Source organism: Hypanus sabinus, chromosome 10 (genome assembly GCF_030144855.1).
Source record: "Hypanus sabinus isolate sHypSab1 chromosome 10, sHypSab1.hap1, whole genome shotgun sequence".
Taxonomy (NCBI): Eukaryota; Metazoa; Chordata; class Chondrichthyes; order Myliobatiformes; family Dasyatidae; genus Hypanus; species Hypanus sabinus.
Window position 1 is genome coordinate 113,672,363 of NC_082715.1, and position 6,962 is coordinate 113,679,324.

The window sequence follows — 6,962 nt, forward strand, 5'->3', positions numbered from 1 at the left end:
TAAAAAGTAGTGAGGTAATGTTCATTGGTTCAATGTCCATTCAGAAATCGATGGCAGAGGGGAAGAAGCTGTTTCCGAATTGTTGAGTGTGTGTCTTCAGGCTTCCTGATAGTAGCGATGAGAACAAGGCATGACCTGGGTAATAGGGGTCCTTAATGATGGACGCCACCTTTTTGAGGCATGGCTCCTTGAAAATGTCCTGGATTCGATTGAGGCTCACGTTCATGATGGAGCTGATTAAGTTTACAGTTCTCTGCAGTTTACTTCGATCCTATGCAGTAGCGTCCCCTCCCCACCATACCAAATGGTGATGCCAGTTGGAATGCTCTCCTCAGCACAACTGTAGAAATTTTCATGTTTTTGGTGTCACTCCCAATCTTCTCAAACTTCCAATGAAATAGGGTCCAGGTTAGACACACAAAATGAGGAGGAACTCAGCAGGCCAGGCAGCATCTATGGAAAAGAGTAAACAGTCAACATTTTGGGCCCAGACGCTTCATTAGGACGTGGTTTGAAGTATCAACTGTTTACTCTTTTCCATTGATGCTGCCTGGCCTGTTGAGTTCCTTCAGCATTTTGTGTTTGTTGCTTGGATTTCCAGCATCTGCAGATTCTCTTTTGTTTTAGATCTCAGAGATAGTGACACCCAGGAACCTGAAATTGCACAGTCTTTCCACTTCTGATCCCTTTCTGTGGGCAGGTTGGTGTTCTCTCCACTTACCCTTTCTGAAGTCCACAGTCAGCTCTTTGGTCTTACTGACGTTGAGTGCAAGATTGTTGCTGCAGCACCGCTTGACCAGCTGATATATCTCGCTCCTGCACTCCTTTTCACCATCCAAAATTCTGCCAACAATGGTTGTGTTGTCAGCAAATTTAAAGATGGCATTTGAGCAGTGCCTAGCCACGTAGTCATGGTTGCAGAGAGAGTGGAGCAGTGGACTAAGCACACACCCCTGAGGTGAGCCAGTGTTGATCAGCATGGTGGAAATATTATTTCTGATCCACAGACTGTGGTCTTCAGGTGAGGAAGGCGAGGATCCAGTTGCAGATGGAGGTACAGAGGCTCAGGTTCTGCAGCTTACTGATGGAGGGATGATGGTGTCAGGAATGTAGAGGTGGGTTGAGACAGACAGAGCAGCAGAGACGACTTAGTGGTGAGCAATAATAAACTGCAAAATAACAAGCCACGAGAAGCAGAAAACAAGATAGAGCAGATATTGACACCACAGGTAACTGAAGGCTGGGAGCACTGGCATGAGGCAGGCTGGTTTGATGGGTGAAGGACTGGGAATGAGAGCTGGGTTTAATGATGAGTTGAAAACGAGTGTCAGGTGCCTGTCTGTGTGGGTCTGAAAGGACTTGCTCCCCCCACCCCATCGACTCTAGCTGGCACCCGACTGCCCAGGACATCCAGATGGGTCTGGTGGAACTCTTCCACGAGCGATGGATACAAGATGGCACCCATGGTCTCTCCTCCTGGATGCACCCTTCCCAGTGGACCAGACACTGCACACCCCATGGAATCCACAACTGGTGAACCACGTACACTGGACCACCTTCCATCATCCTCGGTTCAAGGTGCAGGCTCAAGTGCGTTGAGTGGTCCATGGACAACGGGCTCAAGGCAGGACACAGGGAAGGTAGGTGTGATTCTGAGGGACGGACAGCTGGAGTGGGAAATGACCGGATTGATGTGATGAGTGATCTTGAAAGGACCAACGGACTGGGGCAGGAGCTTAAGGCCAGAGTAGTCTGCCTGGGGGCCGCTGACGGTCGGTCTGCTGGTAGTAGGTGAGGTTTCCAGCTAGGATGGCCCTTTTTCCCCACTTCCACACATTCCAGGAGCAGTGAAGCAGGGCCACAGTGGAATGGACTTTCACTGTGGGGAATAATGGGGGTTGGTAGCCATGATGTACTTCAAAGGGTGATGTACCGGTGGCAGAGGAGGTGTGGATATTGTGGCACAGCTCAGCCCAGAACACTTCTTCCATGTGGAGAAGTTAGAGGTGGCAAAGCATCACAGAAACTTCTCCACTTGCTGACTGGCTCTTCTGGCTGACCATTGGTCTGTGGACGACGGCCAGAAGACAGACTCACTGACATGTGGAGGAGAGAGCAGAAATGGGAGACAAATTCTGGGCCCTGCTCTGATACAATGTCCTGAGGGAAACCATGGAGGTGAACTACATCGAAACACAGAAAACCTTTCGGCCCACAATGCTGTGCTGAACATGTACTTACTTTAGAAATTACCTAGGGTTACCCATAGCCCTCGATTTTTCTAAACTCCATGTACCTGTCCAGGAGTCTCTTAAAAAACCCTGTCGTATCCGCCTCCACCACCATCTCTGGCAGCCCATTCCATGCACTTACCACTCTGTGTGAAAAAAAAACTTACCCCTAACATCTCCTCTGTACCTACTTCCAAGCACCTTAAAACTATGCCCTCTCATGCTAGCCATTTCCACACAATCCATGCCTCTCATCATCTTATACACCTCTGTCAGGTCATCTCTCATCCTTCGCCACTAAAAGCAGAAAAGGCCGAGTTCACTCAGCCTATTCTCATAAGGTATGCTCCCCAATCCAGGCAACATCCTTGAAAGTCTCCTCTGCACCCTTTCTATAGTTTCTACATCTTTCCGGTAGTGAGGTGACCAGAACTGAGCACAGTACTCCAAGTGGGGTCTGACCAGGGTCCTATAGAACTGTAACATTACCTCTCAGCTCCTCAACTCAATCCCATGATTGATGAAGTCCAATACACCGTATGCCTTCTTAATCACACAGTCAACCTTCGCAGCAGCTTTGAGTGTCCTGTGGACTTGGACCCCAGGATCCCTCTGATCCTCCACACTGCCAAGTGTCTTACCATTAATACTATATTCTGCCATCATATTTGACCTACCAAAGAGAACCAAGTCACACTTTTCTGGGTTGAACGCCATCTGCCACTTCTCAGCCCAGTTTTGTATCTTATTGATGTCCCGTTGTAACTTTGATAGCCCTCCATACTATCCGCAACACCCCCATCATCAGCAAATTTACTAACCCATCTTTGCACATCCTCATTCAGGTCACGTATAAAAATCACAAAGAGTAAGGGTCCCAGAACAGATCCCTGAGGCACTCCACTGGTCACTGACCTCTATGCAGAATATGACCTGTCTACAACCACTCATTGCCTTCTGAATGCAAGCCAGTTCTGGATCCACGAAGCAATGTCCCCTGGGATCCCATGCCTCCTTACTTCCTCAATAAGCCTTGCATGGAGTACTTTATCAAATGCCTTGCTGAAATCCATATACACTACATCCACTGCTCTTCCTTCATCAATGTGTTTAGTCACATCCTCAAGAAATTCAATCAAGCTCGTAAGGCGTGATTTGCCTTTGACAAATGTGCTGACTATTCCTAATTATATTATGCCTCCCCAAATGTTCAAAAATCCTGCCTCTCAGGATCTTTTCCATCAACTTACCAACCACTAAACTAAGACTCACTGGTCTATAATTTCCTGGGTTATCTCTACTCCCTTTTTTGAAAAAGGGAACAACATCTGTAACCCTCCAATCCTCCGGAACCTCTCCCACCCCCATTGATGATGCAAATATCATTGCCAGAGGATCAGCAATCTCCTCCCTCACTTCCCACAGTAGCCTGGGGTACATCTCATCTGGTCCTGGGGACTTATCCAACTTGTTGCTTTCCAAAAGCTCCAGCACATCCTCTTTCTTCATGTCTATATGCTCAAGCTTTTCAATCCACCGTAAATCATCCCAAGATCCTTTTCCATAGTGAATACTGAAGCAAAGTATTCATTAAGTATCTCTGCTATCAACTCTGGTTCCATATACACATTTCCAATGTCACACTGATTGTTCCTATTCTCTCACATGTTATCCTCTTGCTCTTCATATACTTGTAGAATGCCTTGGAGTTTTCTTTAACCCTGCGTGCCAAGGCTTCTCATGGCCCCCTCTGGCCCTAATTTCATTAAGCTCCTTCCTGCTTGCCTTATAATCGTCAAGATCTCTACCATTACTTAGTTTTTTGATCCTTTTGTAAGCTTCTTGACTAGATTTTCAAAGGCCTTTGTACACCACAGTTCCTGTACCCTACCATCCTTTCCTTGTCTCATTGGAATGTACCGATGAGGAACAAATATCCCCTGAACATTTATCACATTTCTGTCGTACATTTCCCTGAGAACATCTGTTCCCAATTTATGCTTCCAAGTTCCTGCCTGAAAGCTTCATTTTTCCACTTATTTCAATAAAATGCTTTCCCTCTCCAATGCTATGGTAAAGGAGATAGAATTGTGATCACTATCTCCAAAATGCTCTCCCACTGAGAGATCTGACACCTGATCAGGTTCATTTCCCAAAACCAGAGCAAGTACAGCCTCTCCTCATGTAGGCTTACCTACATATTGTGTCAGGAAACCTTCCTGAACCCAGCTAACAAACTCCACCCATCTTACCCCTCACTCTAGGGACATGTCAATCAATATTTGGGAAATTAAAATCTCCCAGCACGACAACCCTGTTATTATTACACCTTTCCAGAATCTGTCTCCCTATCTGCTCCCCGATGTCCCTGTTACTATTGGATGGTCCATAAAAAATACCCAGCAGAGTTATTGACCCTTTCCTGTTCCTAACCTCTACCCACAGAGACTCAGGAGACAATCCCTCCATGACTTCCTCATTTTCTGCAGCCGTGACACTATCTCTGATCAACAATGCCATGCCCCCACCTCTTTTGCTTCCCTCCTTTGTCCTTTCTCAAACATCTAAAGCCTGACACCCTAAGTAGCCATTCCTGTCCCTGAGCCATCCAAGTCTCTGGTAATGGACACAACATCATAGCTCCAATACTGATCCACGCTCTAAGCTCATCCGCTTTGTTCGTGATGCTTCTTACATTAAAATAGACACAACTCAAACCATCGGTCTGAGCACATCCCTTCTCTATCACCTGCCTATCCTCCCTCTTGCACTGTCTCCAAGGTTTCTCTATTTGTGAGCCAAGCACCCCTTCCTCCGTCTCTTCAGTTCAGTTCCCACCCCCCATCAATTCTAATTTAAACTCCCCCCAGTAGCCTTAGTAAACCTCCCTGCCAGGATATTGGTCCCCTTCAGATTTAAGTGTAACCCATCCTATCTGTACAGGCCACGCCTGTAAAATAAACATTATCAAGATCATGCACAGTATTAATCTAATAGTATATAATAAAATAAACGATTCTCCTCTTATCATTCCATGAAAAGAAGAAAAAAGATAAAGCAAAAAAGGAAGAGGAGCTCCCAGTAAGGAGGCCAAAGAATACCCCTTCACCGAGTTTTTCTCCAAATCCACCCATAAAGGACAGTCATGTATGTCTGAGTAATGAATCCAAAAAGCTATATATTGAATATTAATTGCCCAGTAATAGATTCTAAAATTTGGCAAAGCCATACCACCATACTTTTTTTAATTTATGCAATAAAGGTTTACTCAATCTAGGATTTTTATTATTCCAAATGTAAGTTAGAATTTTAGAGTCTATTCTATCAAAAAACAGTTTAGGAACATAAGAAGGGATTGCTTGGAATACATATAAGAATTTCGGTAACACTATCATTTTAATAGCATTAATTCAACCAATTAATGATAATGTCATAGGAGACCATTTAGAAAGTACTTGTGTGTATTCAAATAATGGAATAAAGTTATATTTATACAGGTCCTTAAAATTTTTGGTAATTTTAATACCAAGATAAGTATATTTTTAGCAATACTAAAAGGGATTTGATCATATTGATCCAAGTAGTTATTAATAGGAAATAACTCACTTTTATATCCAGAAAAACTACTAAATTCAGAAAATACAGATAACATAGCAGGAATAGATTTCTTAGGATCTGAAATATAAACTAACAAGTCATCTGCATACAACAAAATCTTATGCACTTCATCTCCACTCTTAATACCTTGAACCTTGTTGGAGTCTTTAAGAGCAATAGCAAGAGGATCTAAAGCCAAGTTGAATAACATCAGACTAAGAGGATAACCCTACCGGGTACCTCTGTATAGCCTAAAATAAGGAGATTTTTGATTGCTAGTTATAACTGCCACCATAGGAGCTTGATAGATTAGCTTAATCCAGGAAATAAAACCTAGACCAAAATTGAATCTTTCTGAAACCTCGAATAAATAGGACCATTCTACCCTATCACAGGATTTCACTGCATCAAGGGAAACAACGCATTTGAATTCTTTAGATGGAGAGGAATGAATAATGTTCAATAATCTCCAAATATTAAAATATGAATATCTATTCTTAATAAATTCAGTTTGATCCTTAGAAATAACATTAGGTAAAATATTCTCGAGCCTGTTAGCCAAAATCTGAGAAAGAATTTTAGAATCCACAATTAATGAGCAAATTGGTCTGTAAAAGGCACATACAGATAAATCTTTTTCTTTTTTGGGAATTAATGAAATTGATGCCTCATAGAAAGTTTTTGGAAGGGTTCCAGAAGATATAGAATCAGTGAAAATTTGGCATAAATGAGGTTCAGGTATTTCAGTAAATGTCTTAAAAATTCTACCATAAATCCATCCGGTCCTAGGGCTTTACCTGATTGAAAAGAGGATATAGCCCTTGCTATTTCCTCTTGATTAATAGGTGCATCTAATGTATTCATATCTTGAACAGAAATTTTGGGTATATTCAATCTTTTCAGGAATCTATTCATAAAAGTAGTGTTGTCTGGAAAATCAGATTTATAAAGGTTAGAGTAAAAATCCAAAAAAACCTTATTAATTTTCTGACAATCTGATGTTTCAGTTCTATCAGTTCTTCGTATTTTCAAAATCTGCCTTCTAGCCATTGCTTTAAGTTGATAAGCCAATGATTTACTTGACTTATCTCCATGTATATAAAATTGACTCTTAGATTTCAAAAGTTGCTGCTC